Source organism: Ammospiza caudacuta, chromosome 1 (assembly GCF_027887145.1).
Source record: "Ammospiza caudacuta isolate bAmmCau1 chromosome 1, bAmmCau1.pri, whole genome shotgun sequence".
Taxonomy (NCBI): Eukaryota; Metazoa; Chordata; class Aves; order Passeriformes; family Passerellidae; genus Ammospiza; species Ammospiza caudacuta.
The window spans coordinates 103497624-103517339 of NC_080593.1; positions in this window are offsets into that span (position 1 = coordinate 103497624).

Below are 19716 nucleotides of genomic sequence, written 5' to 3' on the forward strand. Positions count from 1 at the left end.
AAATTCTCTTTCTCTGAAAGATTTAGGTGTCCTGTGGCTGCTATCTGGTGCGAGTACTCAGTCCTTTCTTAAAAAAATATCCCACATACATAGTTTCTATTTTAACATTGTTATAACCTAAAACTATATTTAACACACTACTTAAAATAATTAATACAGCATAACCTTCTAACATAAACATATAATAATAATTTTAATATTTGCAAAAAGCCAATCATAAAATATGCATTTTCCACATCGTATGACACCATAATCCAGTTCATACAGTACAAATGCTAGAACTGAGGATCACAGAATGGTTTGTGTTGGAAGGGAACATAAACATCATCAGGTTCCAATCCCTGCCATGGGCAGAGACATCTTCTACTAGGCCAGGCTGCTCAGAGCCCCATCCAGCTGGGCTGGAGCACTGCTGGGAATGGGGCATCCACAATTTATCTGGGCTGGATGTGAGTAACAGGCTCTTCCTTAGGTGCAGCTGGTCCTTAGGAACGTGGTTCATAGGTCCATCCTTGTGCAGAGCCTTGATCATTCAGGTCTTGTGATGAGGAGCACAAATGTACCCTTTTCATTGTCAAATAAATGCACATTTTTCGAATAGCAGCCAAGAAGGAAGTCTTTTACTCCGATGAGTACTCAGCATTCCAGGTTGGCAAACATCACCTGATGTTCCAACATCTCTTACCATATCATCCTTCTCTCTGAGGAGGAATTTCCCCTGCAGTCCCCACCCTCACATCTACCCTGGCTTTCAGTGAGACAGCCTTATTAATTTCATTAATTTCACACTGAAAATCTATCCATGCGTATTTTATTTTTTTACTAAAACTTTGATGATTTGAAAGCTGACGCTGTGAGAAACACTTTTAATAAGTACACAGGAGAACAAATATTCAGCTTCCCTTACAATGTTTTCCTTCATCCAAAGCGCTAACTTTCTTTTTCAACTGCTTACTTATGTTGAGAGACCCTCTTTTGTTTTGTATAAACTTTCAAAAAGGCAGGATTAGCTATGCTACAGCAAACTGAATTGTATTAAAAAGATTTCATGATTATGGCACGAATTTTTACTGACAAAATGATCCATCAGGGCACTTGTTGGGACAAAAGGCCACGTCAGCGAGAGCCATGGTGGCAATGCCTCTGTAAGTGCACCTGAACAAAGAAAGGTTTCCTGAAAAGAAATCTGGTGTATGAGGAGACAAGTGCCACAGTACATCATACAGATAGCTCTAGGGAAAACCCAAAACATGAAACATTGCATGTATTGGGACATTTTAGGATATTTATTGCTCCTTCAGATAATTGTATGTGTACCTACAGGGATATGACCATATGTGCACAGATATACTTGGGAACTGTTAGTGTAATTTATGTCCTTTTAACAGAATGCTTTTCATTTGCACTGGGGATCAGGCAGGATGTGGTACTAGCTCTGATTAGATTACTGCCCTTCACATTTGGGTTCACTGTAGTCAGGGGTTGTGTTCCTGCTGCTTATTCATCATTTCCTCAATGCTGACAGGTACTAGCAGCATTTTTAATTTAAGTACTGCTACAGTATTTGGTATTTAATTGATTTGTTTTCACTGTTTACTTGTTCATAAACCTCATTTTTTCACTTGCAATCAAATAATTAATTTCTGTGCCATTTGATTTCTTTATTAGTATGCATTATGCCCAATAATTACTTTCAGGCTTTTGACTTAAATGTAAATAATAGTAGGGATATTTAATGGCTGTTACATTACTCTCCATTTTGAAATACAAAAATAAACAAATCAGCTTTCATTAATCTTTAACCCATTATTCATGTACACATGTACAGGCATTCACTGTATATTTTCTGACATTCAAAAGTCACATTTCAGCCACAGCAGTACAAGTAATATAACAAATCATACATGAAAATGTTAGATTTTTATTATTTTATAATCATAGAATTATAGCACAGATTATCAAATTATAGCAAAGATTATCTAGTTCTAATCCCCCTTCAATGGGTAGAAACACCTTTCACTAGGCCAGGTTGCTCAGAGCCCCATTCAACCTGGCCTGGAACACCTCCAGGATGGGGCATCCACAAATACATGCTCTAACATTAAGTAATATAAATAGTATGTAATTTGCAGTGTGGGGACTGTGAATGTTGGCAAGCCATTAGAAGAGATTATTTTGAAAGCAAGTCGTCTGGAGAGAACCTAAAAATCTATCAGATGGTATCAGAGGCTTTTTATCCCATTAAAATACCTTTAAATATCTCTGGTGTCATCTATGTAAAGAGAAAAGATAAAGGCTATTAAGATAGCCTCTGGTCTTTCAAAAAAAATTTTTTTTAATACCTTAGTATGTTTGTATTTAACCAGTACAGAGATCTATTTTAGGAAGTGTAAAAAACACAGGGGACAAACACAAGAGGTCATATTAAATAATTAAGACCATAAAACATTGGAAAACAAAACATTTTCAGTTGCAATCTTCATGTTGCAGTGCTGTACAGAAAACCAACCTGTATACCTTGGAGTGTTTCAGATTAATAAATGTTGTTATCCTTTTGATAGGTTAGCTTTAGTTAATCAAAAAATGTTATGTACTAAGAGAAAAATTAGTGTAAAATATGAACGGAGACCCATTTTTGTAAGCAAAGTAAAGGCAAAGTGCCTGCTTGCTTAACATACTCACCCAAGAACAGTAAAAATTAAAATGGATATTTATTAGCATCACAGAAGAGCTTTTTCCAACAAAAGATGCCTGTATGGGTAGTGGAGAGATTGCACATGGAACCACTTCCACAGAACATTTTTATTTAGAGAAATAACTACAAGAGAACAGAGACTGAAAAGAAAATGAGAAGGCACAGAGAACATGGAATAAAAACAACCCACAATTACTTTTGATAGCTATTTGCCCAAAGGCATTGTACACTTTTACGAGTCCTTTGATACTATATTTGGGTTTTCTACAAATGCAGTTGTTTCAATATGCTGTAGCAATGTAAATTTAACTTTTATGCAAAAGTACATTTCATATCATGTATGAAAGTGTAAATGCACTTAAAGTTTAAAAATAATCCTAATTTAAGATACTACTCAGATTATTTAGAAATATGTAATGATAACTTAATATGTCGATAGATAGTTGTGCTGGAACAAAATAATCATAGTATGTAATTAAAACTTTGTTACCGAAAGATGAAGATTTCTTTTTGAATGTGATTAGGAATTATTGAATTTTTTTTTACAGATAGAAAAATGTGAGGAATATGTGTACTGACTCCCAATAAGCTACAAGAAGTCACCAAGAGCTGGAAAAGAACAGATGCCTACCAATTCTATGGGCATCCCATTCCATGGGTTCTGTTTTTCTCCTAATCTGAGAGAAATTCCGTTCATAGTGATCAGACATTCATAATCCTTGATTTGCAGCATAGGAAGGGCACTAGGAACAAATTCTTCTGAATGAACAGAGAGGAATGAGGATGTAAATGCATTTACACACTTAGCATTAGATACTTAAATGCCCAGGCTAGGGACCTGCACACTTTCCGGAGTTATCTGACCCCTGTGCTCCCTTTCTACAGAGCCTGCAGAGCTACTTTCCTAAATTAATCTCCCAAATCAGCAACAACTGTAAGGAAGAACATCTTCCAGATAATGCACACAATTTAATTTTAATTCTTGCATTGCTTCTGTATTCAGGCTAAATATTAATTTAAGATGAAGAATGTTTTGATGTGTAAATAAACTGGTGTTAGAGACATTGCTTCTTTCTTCAACAAGGCTATGACAGGCTGGTGTGGCTTCCATTGGCATCTCCTCACTTTTTCATGTTAATAATCTCTGAAGTTCAAACACCATTCAGAAAAGGTATCAGCCTCTTTTTGCAGCAGCTTTGAACTTTCTTTATTCAAAAGGGCAACTAGAACTATAATTAGGTACAGCTAGCTGTCATTATATAGCTCATTTATTATTTATATCTTCCTCCCACAGTGCCTGTGAACCTCATATCTTGTGTTGGCAGAGATAGGAGTCTGAATGTTGCTTTCACAGGCTCCAAGCAGCACAATAATCCCTGTGGCATGGCCCTGGATTTGTAATCTGGGCTTCAGGGTGCTGACCTAATGCAGCCAGTGAGGTTACAGCCTGTAGCAACCCACACTCAGAATTTACTGAGGCAATCTCTCTCCACCTCTCAGGCAAGCAGTCCAGATGAACCCTCGTGTAGACAGCTACTCCCTGCATGTACTCGAATTCTTGTCAATCCCTCTCTGAGGTCTCTCCCCACCCCATGCTGGGTAAATGATTGTTTTGATGTTTTGTGAGTTATTGTATTAGCAAGTTCTGAAAGGTATCTGGGAGATGGGAGAAGAGTTAACTGTAATTTTCAGTGGAGACAAATATGGGAAGCCCATAATTGGATGGAGTTTTAGGCAGTTTTCTTTTAAACTCCTGATGGTCAGTAACACACTGTCTTTTTACCTGCATGACCAGAATGGTGACAGCTTTAGTATTATTTAGGTTGCATTGCTTTGTCATGGTCTTTAAGAACAAGTTTCCTCTTTTCTGCAGTATGCAGAATTATCTTTCTGGGATGCCTTCTTCCCCAAATCCTTCTCCATGTAGGACTAGCAGATGGAAAAGCAAGAACTTGAGAACAGCCTGGTGGGTATTGAGTGGGTGAGGTTAAAGTCAAATTCAGTAGAATTGCCAAAATAGATTTGAAATTTCTGTTTCTTTTTCCCCGCCCCCCCTCCCTATTTTAAAAAGAATAAAGAAAGATTTAGACTACAAGTTGTTTTAGAAAGAGGACAGTGCAGAAAAGGAAAACCAGTGACCTACTTAAAGAGAAATTAAAATGCATTACACCTCTTGGGGTTGAGGTTACAAAAAATAGTAACAAAAAAATGCAACACAATGAATGTGTGCATGAAAGGAGATGACATCTTCCTTTTGCCCCTAAAGGCAGCAAAATTCTACCAGGAATGAATTTGACTTCTGGTCAGATTATTATTATGCAGTTGTTATTATTATGCAGTTTAAAGGGCTGGTTTTACTTTGCCTTGTAAGACTTCTAGGGCACTGACTTTCTAATGCATTAGTATCTTGTCTAAAAAAAAATGCTGCTCGTTCTGTCAGGTATCCTAGGGCACAGTAAGTTTCTGCCTTCCTTGTCTGAAATCCTGTCTATTATAATAATTATGCTGTATTATAGTAACTTTTTTCTCCTGAGTGATTACATAGACACCATCCTAGATGACCAGAAGCTGTTTTTCATCTGTTCTTTAATATTTGATCTGTTCACCTTGGATGGTCCTGGCAGGACTTTATGCTTCTTTTGGCATAGCTCTGGCTATCACCAGGTCAGATCTGCCTTTCCCTTGCATCAAAGTGGATCCTCAGGGAAGGAATCTATTTTACCTGATGTAAACCAAAACATGCATTCCTACTCACAGCTACCTTCACAGCTCTAAGGATAATAATTACAAACACAGGAATTAAGTTTGTCCTATATCCAAAGAGTAATTAAGTGTGTTGGGAACAGACGGGCTGATTTGATACCTCAGTGATTTGTTAGAATCCAGCTGTTCCACACTTCTGATACCTGTGGTGAAACAAATCGCAGCCAAGCTGACAGGAGCATCCTGGTGCACAGATCCTGCTTGCACTATGAGAGCCTCCCACAGCTGTGTTCCCTACACACTCACACCTTTCTGGGACCCAGCACCCAGCCTGGGTGCCAACAGTGTGACTGCCAGAGCCTGGGCCCAGCTTTCTCATGAAAGCTGACACAGTGATACATGCTCATGCTGCAGAGCCTGAGAGACAGAGGAGAGTTCCAGACCACGCAAAACCACATATGCCCTTACTTGTCTGCAGAGTGCTATTCCTGCCAGGATAGACAGTGAGACTTGTAATTTTCCATTTGTCTTCTGACCATGTTCCTAAGAACTTCATTTTATCCTTTCTTTTAGTTTCTGTTTCCCACTCATCACACTGTCTTTGATCATCGTCAGTCCTTCTAGTCACTCTCCTTTGGGTTGTCTTCTCCATAGATCCAGGCATGATTTAACCCCTCCTATCTCAAAATCTTAAAAACTCCCCTGCCTTTCCTTTTTAGTGCTTTATCATCCTTTCTCTTTACATCTCTCAGCATACAATTCCTATCTGGGGTTTCATCAAAAAAATCCCACTTTAATACAGCTTCTGCCCTTGTGCTTTGCTGACTTCTAAGTCTGTTATGTATTTCTGTCACTCTCACATTCTTTTCTCCCTTCTGGACAAATGTCCTAGTGATTTCAATCTTTCCCCATTCACAGCCCTTCAGAATTTTGCTGCAAACACTTTCCCTAATTTTGGCCACAAAATATGGGAAAGTTCTGACTTTCCTTTATTCTCCAAAGGATTGCTTTTTCTTTCAAGACAAGCTGCATTTGGAACAGTTTCTTCTATTTAACCCCTGTAATTATTCTGATTCAATTGTACAATATCTATTTTGTGTCAGAAAGTGGGTGACATCATGAACTATGGGACCAGGAAAGATACCAGGTATCATTTTGCATTCTGGACCCTTCCTAACGAAATCCATGGTTCAATCTGCACAATGCTTGCTGTCAATCACTCCTCAAAGATAAGCAAGGACCTGCCTTGGCACTAATTCAGCAGAAATGCCTGTCTCTGCTGCAGTGCTGTCATCCAGACAATTCCCTCTCCATCCTGGACACTGTCCTTGTGCAGTGGACAAGAGATCACCCAACTTTGAATTGCCAGCTCATGTTTGGCATCAATTCAGCCACCTGGGCTGCACAATGGCGAGTCATGAACAAAAACCAAGTGCATGAGATTTCCTGAGCAGGCTCTTGTGCAGGTCTGGTTTGGGTGGGTTTGTGGAAAATCTGTTACAATAAGCATTGCCCAATTGTTTCATGTTTGCCCTGTGCTGCCCACTAGGAAGAAATTCATGGATATCTAATATGTGTATGAATATCTAATACAACCTTTAAATTCCTTGTTAAAGTTCTTCTTTGCTCTGATGACAACACTTAAGACTGCTGGAACTGATAGCAGACACACTGATGGGTACTGATGTGTCATTTTCTTGCACTTCCCCATCTGTCCTCTCCTGTTTATGCTTTGATTTAACCTCCTGGAGACAACATAGGATGTAAGAGAGGGCAACTCAGGGGAACTGTTAAAGTGACCAAACCAGTTCCAAAATAAAAAAGCTATATTGGAAATTACTGTAAAGACCTCACTGGAAGAGTGATGTAAAGGAAAGGAGAACCAAATCCCAGTTTTGGCAGATGTATTCTTCTCTCTCACAGTTTCTCTTCCATTTATGGTGTGGATGATTCTAAACTGCCAAATGTAATATTTATTATCTCAAAATCTGCTCAAATCAGTAGATGTTCACTGCTTGGAAAGCTGTCTTTCCTATTTTGCACAATTTAACTGTAATTGGTGTTAAGTTATTCTTGTTTATTATGGAAATACAAAATGTGTTACTGTGCTCTTAATCTGCATAGACTGAAACCATCTGCTGTGGTTCACAGTTGAAGAAAAGGAGATTATAAATTCCCTCTAGTTTTTGTATCCAGCTCTCATTAAACAAGTAATCATTACTGCTACCAAGTTGCAAGTCAGAGAAGTGCGCAATCATCATCTTAACATTTAAGCATATGAATGACCTGTTCCTTTTTATAGAAAACTCAATATTTACATGCAAATTTATCTTTTGACTGATAGGAGAAGGCAGCTTACAGTGGCTCAGGTAGAGGAGGAGTAGAGAGTGTTCTCAGATGAGTCAGTGACTAGCTCCATGCTGAGTAAAAGGTGATTTGACAAAAAAAAGAGGAAAGTTATGCTATGCTCAGTTGCGGGATGGCCTAGTTTACCTCCAGAATGTCAGGAAGCAAGAGTCAGTAGGGAAAATTTTGCAGTGAGAAGACCTTTTTGAGAAATATATTTTGTTTGTGCTGTACCCAAATATGCTACAAGTCTGCTTGAGTTAAAGCAGAAACATGAGATGTCCTGCTTGCCTTGTACCCAGACACATCACAAGACTGTTTGACTTAGGAGGTGAAATATTGTGTAATACCTGTTTGCTCAGCATGGTTACACAAAAATAGTAGAGCTGAGATAATTGTACCCAGACTGCAAAGACCTGAATCAGATGGTCAGCATGCAGTCAGCAAAACACCCACCTGGAGAGGCTGGACTGGACCTGCACACAGAAAAGTGTAAAACCTGTCTGGCAGACAGACCAGACTGGCTCTGGCCTAGAGAAAGAGGAAGCACACCTTTGGACCAGACTGGTCTTGATCCACATGAAAACTATGTGTAAACAGAAGTGACACACAGTGGAGATTGGGGAAGGGAGAGAATGCCTCCTTCAGTTCTGGTTTCCCTTGGAGAGCTGTCAAACTCAGCCCCCACTGCCTTGGAAGCTGAGAATTGTTAAATGATGTAACCATCAGAAACCACGGTGCAGCAGCAGTGTCACAGTGTTGTAGATCTAAGGCTTTGTGTTTAGGTCTGTATGTTTAAACATTGCCTGATTTTTGTTTGCTAACAGGAGGTTTGCCTAAAAGCTGAGCATAAACAGATGACTTCTTGAAGTGTTGACTGGTTCACCCTCTCAGAACTCTTCCATTACAGTGGTCCCCAGGGCTCAGTTGCTCATCAGCAAAAAGCAGATTCTGATACCAACACCAGTTTACCAGGCTTTGCAAGACCCAAGAAGAAACTCCTGCCAGGGGATGTAGTACCACACAGAAGCTGAGGACAGGAACAGGATATCTGTGAGTCCAATAGACCAAGTCTCCTGTGCAAGTAAATATTGAAGTATTTTCATCCCTGTATTGAACACTAAGTATACTTACTGGTTTTGGATACTCAATATATGTAGATAGAATTGTATCCTGCACTTTACCAATGCCCACTCTGTGTTATCTTCTGGCAATCAAAATATTGATTCAGTCTTGATCTTAAATCCAGCTGAGTTAAACCAGAGGTGAATTTGGTTCTGTCTCATTGATAAATAGATTTTTCTTCTGTTCTAAATTAAATAGAGAAAGAAATAAGAGCAGCAAGGCTAAATTTGTAAGAACAGATTTGAATCCTTATTTAGCTTTTTTTCCATGATGCAAGTCTTCAGCTCACTATCTACCCTTATGTTTCCCAGAACATATTTTAGATGATGATGCTGCACTCTTTCTGGAACCGTTTACTCAATGTATTTGTTGTAATTGCGCAACATTTTGCAAACAAGATAGGTCAAATTTTTTCCTTGTTGACATAATTCAACAGGTTTCACATAGGTTCAGCTGGAAGGAATGTGGTCCAGTTAGTTTTGTTTACAGATTTATTCAAAATTAATTTTAAACTCTAGGTTTGCACCTAACTTTCTGGCTGACCTTAGGATGGGAAAATGACAAGGCCCCTTTTTCACTTGTTAAAAATGACACATGTGAATAAATGTAATAAACTTCCAGGCCTTTATCATTAGATTTTAATTGTATTTTCTATAAAAAAGCTTTCAACCACAGGTCTTTAAATTGTTTTCCAAAGAAAAGTTCTTTTTCCTATCCATTTAAGGGTGCAGGTTCACTCATAATTACCCATAATAGGCCTGACTTCTAGAGGAAGCAATACACTAAGATCTAAGCTGTTAAAAGGAGGAACCACAGAGCTTCTTGATGGATTTAGTCTAGAGTCAGTTCAAAGAGGTTGAACCTTTTGCTGACTTCAAATATACAACATTTATTTTGTATCATAGAGAAAGTTTTAGAAGGAGGAGATGATACACGGCAGGGTTGTGACCCTGTGAGTGCCTCAGAGAGTTTTAAACAGTGCAAGTTAACAGGCAGAGCTCCTCAGGCACAGCCAGCCTCAGAACTGGGTAGGTGTAAAACTATCTTCACATTTAAAGATCCTGTAAGATGACTCAAGCATGGCACATAATCTCACCTCAGTGCTTTATATCACCATACTTCCCATGTGTCATTATGAATATAACACTTTTCTCTCAGTCTGGAAAGGCCTGAAATAATGAGCTTTATACTCACAGCATCTTTATGCCTGGATAAACATTGTGCTAGTCTGGTTCTGAAGGTCATAGGCTTTGTAGCCAAGATACTGTAATCACCTGACTTCAGAGAAGATATAAAAATAATTGTGACTCCTTTTATATATGATGCAAATAGCATGAGTAGGTCTGTTTGGTTAGGCAGCCCTCCCATCTGATTTAAAACTGTCAAACTTCTCTCCTTGTGTCTAACACATACTTACATCCAGCAATATTCTTTTTGTTCAAAACAAACATAAATAGACCCCTTTTCAAGCAATGTGTACTTAAATGTGGAACATATTGCCGCACAGAGTGTCCAAAGGCAAATTGTATGCATGTTGAAAAAATGGAAATAAAGCAAGTTCATTATTTGTACCCCCACCAAATAAGCAAAAGAGATACCAAAAGCTATGAAGCACAAACATCACCTCTGTGTGAGTGTCTGAGCTTCAGGCTGCTAGGAACTGCAAGCATTTGCCATCAGTATTTGGGTTCTCATTAAAAAGTGATGTACTGCTGGCCACGGCAGGACTGGATGGGTCCTCAGTGTGACCTCCTGCAGCAAATTCCATGTTCCCACACCATGTTTCTAAACATACAAGTGGAAAACAAAGGCCTGTGCTGATACCATGTTTTAGCAGGCAAAACCATAAGCATGAAGTTCCTGTGAGGGTTTTTTCAGATATTCAGTTCACTTCAAACAAGTTCATGTCACAAAAAAAAGAGAAATATTTAAAGGAATTTTTTAAGATTAGTGTTTGTCAAAAGACTAGGTTTGAGTCCTGAGGAATGCGCATAAGTCTTGAAAGATTGGCATTTGTGAGGCTGCACTATTACATGCTAACAGATGCCAAGTTTGCTTTTCTTTGTTTCTATATGGTGGGCACTGCATATTACATTAGGTTTGGTCAACAGCTGCATTAGAGCTTCTTCGTGAAGGTTTGACAGGTTGATTTATTCTGGCTTTTTATCACGAAACAAAGGATGAAGTAAAGGTCAGGCTCTGATATGAGAGATGGACAGTCATGAGCCAAGTGCCGATTGCTGCTGGGGCAGTGCCTTGTTCTGTCTGTCACAGCTGCTGTCTCCATCCTGTCATCCAATTGCTCCAACAGCACACAGTGCTGCCCTTGCCGGCTGTCAAGGCCAAGCTGATGGAGAGCAGCCAGCTGTGGTTCAGGACAGTGCTAGGATCGGGGGAGGCTTGGGAAGGACCCGGAGCGGGGCGCGCCCGGCGCTCGCTGCACGCCCGGTCATTGAGTGCCACCCAGCGGGGCTGGCGTGCGCTCCCGCTGCCTTCGCCGGGACTGCCGCTGCGGATACACAGGTGTGTCACAGCACACTGGGCTGGTAAAGCATGTTTTCTTTTCGTGTGTTTTTTTTTCCTTTTTTTTTTTTTCTAGATAAAAACTGAGGACTACTTATTTTCATATGAATTATATCAAATAGAGTGTCTGCTAGCTGTTACTGTGCAATGATTCCGTTTGCATTCATCTGTGATTTTCTCCAGGGATTTCTATTTTTGGGTTAATTATGGCCTTGTGTACAGCCTTTTTAAACTGTTGGTAATAAAGTGTTTCCACTTTAACCATGGTAACATAAAGCCTTCAGACGTGTAAAATATATTGTTTGTATATTTTTAATAAATGAAGCATGTTGGAGGAGACAGTTCTGTTGTGTATTTTGCAATTTATTACATTACCCCTACATTTTTGTTGGGTAGCTACTAAATTATATACTAGGGAGGACCAAAGTCATAACCTAACATTTGGAAGAAAGTCCTGTGCAGGCTTTCTAGATCACAGTGCTTAATAGCTAAAAGAATCACACTTGGGGGCTGTGGGATTTAGGTCTTTTCCTTCTCAAGAATATATCTGTGAAGTATGGCACTTACCAAAATAAGAGCTTGTGAGCAATGCTGGTGTTCAGAAGGTGGAACATAAGTTCTTAAAGCATTGTGAGTGTCAGGAGGGAGGCATTACTGTACACCCCAATCAATAGATGGCTCTATTCTCTGCCACTTGGAGCAGTGTTTTCAGAAGGACCTCCATTCAGGCTCTCCATTCCTCTGTGCTTAGGAAAGATTGGTAAAAGGTGAGAATTGTAACAATGCAAAAATCCACTTTCATAAATTTTAGATCATTTATGATCTAAAGCACATGCCTGCAGTAGACAATGTTCAGTATTCCCAAGCTATAGAACATATGACACAGGAGAAAGATGCAGACTGAGGAGTTAATGTTGTTCTTCACAAATCTGGAAGACGTCCTGGAAACTCTTTGTTTATAAATTTATCCTCTGATGACAGCATGCAAGATAAAGTGGAACAGATACCAGACACTCTGTGCTTGATCTTGTGGCTCCCTTTGTCAGAATAATTTTCATTATTTAGAATGGTTCATTTAATGGAAATGTTAGGAAAAAAAACCCTACTGAAAAATTAAGTGCTATTCACACAGGTTTAATGTAGCTATGGAAATTAGTCTCCTTTTCCTTCTCCTGTACCCAATGGAATGAGATAACTTTTTAACAGCTGAAATATTGTGTAAATGAAGTGAGTAGAAAAGCAGCCCTTGGAAATTAGAGCCCTAAAAAAGAGCGAAGAATATCACTGACTATTACACTCAAATTCATAACTTTAAGAAAAAATATGTACATGCTGCTCTGACCCTGCAAAGCTCTGGCACAATATTTTATGCTCAAGAAGAAATAAGAGCAAAGTGTAAGCTCTTATACAAACTGGTCTGCTTAAGGAAGTGTTGTGCCTCAAACATGTCTGTCTGCAAAGCATGTTCTTTCCCTTTTGTTGCCTTGTAACCAGGAAGATAATTTACTGCAGTTCTTTGGGAAGAACATGCACTTCCTCACACTGCTTAGCCAACAAAAGGGCAATATGAGATTTTATGGGACAATTCCACTTTAGATGCCTGGACAATCCAACATGCCTTTGGTGTCTCAGGGACTGCAATGATGCAGCAATGTTTTTGGCCAGCACATGATGTTTGGGTGTCTTCATTTCCCAAATGTGGAGTAAATTTGTACCATTTTTATGAGCCTAAGGGAGATGACAGATCAGGCAATATATTATTTATATTATATTAATTCATGTGCAAAAATCTTTCAAGGAAACAGAGGCCTTTGATTTAATACAAAGCATACTTATGTTTTCAGCCTTAGTAACAACAATTTTCATGCAAACAACAGAAACCAAAACATTCAGCTGCAAGGATAGCCTTGGGATTTGCACATGTAAGCACAGATGTATATATGGAGCTCCCCTTATTGAAAATGTGGTCCAGCTAATGCTCTGGTTCATTTGGGAGGAAGAATTAAGAGGCACTAATTTGCATGTAAAATTCTATGGATGTGCAGCTTCACATAATAAAATTTTACTAATATACTAAATAATAGGAACATATTGTCACCATGTGTAAGTCCGATATCACCAGATTAACTCCTAGACATTTTCTTCATCATTGTAACATATTAATGACTTCCATAACATCTGAATACACCCATACAACTTCAGACAACCTAATCATTTATGAGTTTACAAAGATTCTTTTCTACTTGATTTTTATCTTTTGAAAAACAGTGTGTTGTCAGAAAACTAAAACCTGGCTAAGTTAGGACCTTGATGTTACCTGCTGCCACAATCCTTTAATAAGGATTATTATTATTATTACTACTACTACTACTACTACTACTACTACTACTACTACTACTACTACTACTGATAATCCTGTGTGGTCCATGGAAAAACAGCCACTGATGAGGACAAGATATCTACATAGATCTTGGGTATCCAATTTTTCCAAATTACCTTGTCAACCAAGAGCTGGCACTTGAGTAGTTTCTTCTGCTGTGTCTTGACTATCCTTGGGAGATGCCTTGGAGGAAGTACTGAAAAGTGACATTTTGTAAAACAAATGGAAGTATTTTAAGCAATTTTTCTATCTTCATAGCCCTTATAGTTTCCTAAAAATCTGCAAGCAAAGTTAAGTGATTTTTTTCAGAGCTCAGCAATTCCTCTTATTTACATATGTGTGAGGACAGCCTCTTAATCTTAAGAAATCTTAATGTAACTGAATCTTCATCCCCAAAATGGCAATGAAGAACATTGCCTAAGTCAGCACACATTTTTATAAGCTAAGCTTTGCAAGGCAGTAACTTGTGAATAGCAATTTCTCATCTCCTCCTCTGGAAAGACATTTTAGGCAAATTTACCAAAGGCAAATGTAATGATGATGATGATATATTAGGAGCTCCAAAGGTGATTAGTTTTCAGAGGCAATGGAAATTTATGGAGAGCAGTAGAACAGCCTGTGCTAGCCTCTGGTCACAAGATAAAAAGGTGTTTATTTTAAAAATGCAAGTGAGGATTGAGAGTCATAATCTATTTTCCACACTATTGCACCCGGTCAAGGAACCTTTGGTGTTGCACAGGGAAAATGCAGCAGCCTGGATGCCCAGTGCTCCCCAAATACCAGCAGAGTTTCAGAGCCAGAACTGAAATAAAAATCCCCAGTAAGGTGAGCTGGTGGGTAACTGTTCCTGCGAGATGCCTGTATTCAGGATTGTCATGAGGATGCCATACCCACTGTCTCCCCACCTCATTCCCTGGGGTACCAAGAGATATAACAGCTTGTGTGATAGTGAGGTTGTGTTTCACACACTTTTAAAAAAATAATAAACTTGTTTAAGGATTGTTTCCTCTGGGAAAGTTTTTAATCTATGTTAGCTTAATTATTGCCCTGACAGTGAGTTATTTTTAGTCTTACTGTAAACCTTTATGTGCTTTTAAGCTTGTTTTTGTTTTGGCTTGAAGTGCTTTTGAAGGGACATATATTAGGCTGAAAAGAGATATTCCAAATCATGAGACAAACTACATACAGAAACTGTTGCACCCTGTCAAAAGTATCACTGTAACTTTAACTGTGTTCCTGTATCTATATGGATAATTTCACTCCACACGAAAGCTTCTGCTTTGTAGCAGTGACTTTATATCCAAAAATACTCCCATTTTATTTCCCTGGGGTAGCAGTGGTCGGAAGCTCTGCTATGACTTGTGAGCCAGTTTACAAGGTGGGGATGGAGAGGAGTGTTCATCCAGCACTCAGTAGAAAGCTATGTTGGCTACATAATGGATTTCACTAATGGAACATAAATTTTCACTAATGGATTCTCACCAGAAATATTTTAATAGGCAGCTGCTCTTTTGTAATACACTATTTCTGGCAGTGAACAGTTGCAAATTACTGTGGGGCTGCATAATACGCCAGAACAACTGATTCTCTTTCAGCTCAAAGATACCCAATGCAATTACTCTACATAAAAACACCTGAAAATAGGTAGATTAAAATGTAATCTATCTTTAGATAGAGCCTTTACTCCACCAGACTGAAATAAGCAGCCTGAGAGCAGGGAGAACCAAGTTCAGAGTAGCAACAGCTGCAGGTAGAGAAAATATGGAATTACTTGGTAAAGTACTAACAGTTGAGAAATGGAGAGATGTAACCCAAGAGCGGAACTCAATACATTAAAAGGGTTAAAAATTGATACATAATTTCATATTGCTATTTGCAATGAGGTAGATAACTGTAATAGGTGTAAAACTTGAGTGTATGAAAAAAGATCAGTATTTGATAAATATAATTAGTGCTCCCAGAATTGTGAAAAAACCCAGAAAATCTGAAGCATTGTATTGTAAACACCAATGCCAGAAAAGACAGAAATTAATATCAACAAACTTTCAACCATCACAATTTTTAAGCAGAGAGGCCATCTCCTAAACCAGACTCTGCTAAGTTCAGAAACAACAGAAGTATCAGATAAATGTGTCTGGCAAAAGGGTTATTTTACTACCCCAAGTTTGTGATTGAGGATGCAATATATGCATATAAATACATAAAGTAAGATTCCAAAATATGAATATGCTTATTTACAAGTCCAAGGATTATACTTTACAATCAAATGATAGCAACATCAAGAAAATATTTCTATTGAAACATCCAGCTTCAGTCACAGCTTTGGTATCAATGTACATAAATACATTTAGAGGGAACTCTATCTTCTGAAAATCTGGTGTTGATAACATTCTTGGTCAGGTGGAGGAAGGACAAGGGAGGCACCAGTCTGCCTGTAAAACCCTAGAGAAATGCAGCCCCTAATATCATAAATATGGGTCATACTGCAAACAACTGTAGTTGTAAAAATAGGGTGACCCCAGGCTACCAATACAGATGTTTTCTATCACAACACGGAGTTTAACTGTGGTGGTTTCAAATTTAAACAGTCCAAAGGCTTTGTTGCTATGGCAGCATCAGCCCTCCACTTCAGAAGTCCAAATATATGTGATGCCATTCAAGTCCTTCCCCAAGTACCCATTTTATTTCATAACAGAATGTTGGAGAGCCAGCATTTAACCATGCTAACACAACCACTGTGTTGAGCAGAGTTAAGGGTGTTGCTCTTAGGAAATACATTTCAATGGCATTGAACTTGATGACAAGAACCATGACTCATAACACTGAAGAATGTTTTCATGGCTAATAATAGACTGCAATTAATATTTTCCTGAAAAACAGTTTCTGCTGTTACATAAGTATGCAGATGATGATCTCAGGGACTACAATGATATTTTTATTCCAATCAGTCAGATGGCAGAATATTCTATAAAAGTAGAAGTGGGTTGTATTTATACTTACATGAGTCTTATTACTGGAGATGCACCTTTCATCCTCAGTGTGTTCATCTTCTCTGTATTGCAGAGAGTCAATGTTAACTAAAAGCTCTTGTAAAATTGTGGATCTTTCTTGCCAACCTCTGAAATGTTTCTGCAAGGTATGGCATTGATACATGTGACATACACGTATGATTATTGGCTCAGCTGAGAAAATTAGCCTTTCTTTTTTCAAATTTTCACAGTATCCTCCTGTTTTCCTTGGTCAGAGAATTCACAGATGTAGATTTTAAGAGATTTTTATGGAGGCCTGCAAGCAGGAAAAAAAGCACCTGTTTTCTCAGTTTTCCATTTAGTGCTTTCAAGCTTAGAGACTCCTGTGTATGTTTTCCTCTCAATGAGGATTATAAAGTAGCCATGCATAATTTGTACATCCTTACAAGTATCCTGGAAACATCTCTTAATTTCTCAATCAGTAATTCAGAAGATCCTTTACTTCGAGATCAGATTTTAGTATATGTTTGAGTTTTTAACTTTATATCATGAATTTTGTTGCCAGGACTTGACAGGTCTTTGTAAATCCAGCAATTAAGACAAGGGCTTCTCAGTATGTTTATGTTAAAACAGTACTGCACTTGAGTCCTATCAATTTCCATGAGAGAAAAATGGCATTTGGCTTCAGGTTCTAGTGCAAAAGAATGGCTTGGAACCCTTTGTTCAAGAATGGAATTGTTAACGGGAAAAGAAAGTTCCATGCGCAGACTTTATTGAGAAAGTATTTATCTACCATATACAAGATTTGAGATCTTGTATAGAAAGAAAGTGGAGGCAAAGTACAGTCATGGAATCATAGGCTGGTTTGGGTTGGAAGGGACCTTAAAGATCATCCAGTTCCAATCTCTCTCTGCCATGGACAGGGACACCTTCCACTAGACCAAGTTGCTCAAAGCTCCATCCGGCCTGGCCTTGAGCACTGCCAGGGATGGGGCATCCACAGCTTCTCTGGGAAACATTTTCAGTGTGTCACCACTCTCATAGTAAAGGATTTCTTCCTAATATTTCATCTAATCCTGTCCTGTTTCACTTTAAAGCCATTTCCCCTTGTCCTAACCCTCTCTGCCCGTGTTCCTCTGTCCTTCTTGTAGGCTCTCTTCAGGTACTGGAAGGCTGCTAGAAAGTCTCCCCAGACTGATGGATTACTGAAATTACTGGTTGTGAAGTGTCTACTTGAACTATTTTCCAGTCAGGATGTATATATTACTGATTAATTAATTATTTATATTCTTAATCCTAGACATTTATTTAAATTAATAGAAAAGGGTAAGAAAGTTGCAGCCAGGATACTGAAGGACTTTCTTTTTTCTATTAAAAATAAAAGCAGATGCTGCAGCAGGCTTTAAAAAAGCTACAGAGTTTGTTCTGAGGGCAGTAAATCTGACTTTTATCAAGCAAATTTGTAGGAACTATAGGAGAGAAAAAATCAGACCATGGGCAAAATGTAAATATGAGATATAGGGGAAACATCAGCTCCAATTTGTTTCTGGTTGCAAGTTTATTGCAGTCTTTTGAAGGTGTCAATGAGCAGATCATTATAGTTGTTCATACAAATGGATTTTCAAAAATATTAAAAAGATTTCTTACCAAAGGCATGTAAAGCTTTCATGAACTAAACCAGAAGATCTTTTTGGGATGAATATCATGTTGAAAAATAGGAAACAAATGTAGGAGTTCACATTCTGTTTTATTACATGAAATACATTTTTCATGTAATTAAATTCTTGTGATTGATCTAGAAAGGGTTTTACTTGAGTTGGGAAGGGTGCTGATAAGAATAGTGACATTGATCTGCAAAATGGAGCTACTCCCACAAGAAAAAGAGTAAGCAATCTCAAGATCATCAACTTGGAAAACATTCTGTGGGAGGGAAGGGGGAGAGATGTGTTAAATTTTATAATATCAAAACTAGTACAAAGAAGGGAGTTGAGGAATAACTGTTCACTATTTCTCATAGTATAAAAGCTACAGAATACTCAGTGAAATTGTTTGGTATCAGGTTTAAAAGCAAACAAAGAGAGAAAAATAAGCTCTGGTGATACCTCATTGTGGCCTTTCAAAATTAATGGGGGATTAGATTATAGGAAAGATGGGGACAGAATTTTCAGGAGGGCCTGTAGTGATGGGACAAAGAGAAATGGTTTTAGGCTGAAAGAAGGTAGATACAAACTAAAAATAAGTTGGTTTGTTTTTGTTGGTTTATTTTTTTTTTAACCATTGGGGTAGTGAGACCCAGGACCAGGTTGCCCAGAGAAGTATTAGAAGCCTCATCCCTGAAGATGTTCAAGGTAAAGTTGAATGGGGTCCTGAGCAACCTGATCTAGTTGAAGATGTCCCTGCTTGATGCAGGGGAATTGGACTAGATGACCTCTAAAAATCCCTTGTGACCATTCTGTGATTCTAAGACTCTGTCACCTGAGGGAACACTTACAAGTGAGCAGACTCCAGTGATTTGCATTGCTTGAGAAATGTGAAGGCCCTTACAGACATTTGGAGTCTTAATTTGTGTTTTATTGCTGCGAACAAGTAAATACATGCCTCTTGCTCAGCTTAATTTCACAGGCATCTTTCCACACAGCTACATATGATACGTAGGATGGATTCCAGGTTTTGTTTTGTTGTGTGCATGAAACATGACAGATTAGCAAGTTCCTTTTGAGAGACTCAGAGCAGATGTTTTTATATGGCTGGAGAGCCAAACTGAGCACAAGAATTGCTCTGAAAGGCTGAAGGTAGGAATGTGGGTGAAAAGAAAGAATTCTTTCATCTACTCTGGCTCTGTTTTCCCTTATTCCCTAAGCCAGTCCAAGAAGATACTTTTACAGTTTATTCATTTGTAAGAACTATTAGCTCCTAAGGTGGAAAAAAGCTGCCCCTTGGAAGGCATTAAATTCCTGATGCATCCAGCTGAGTTG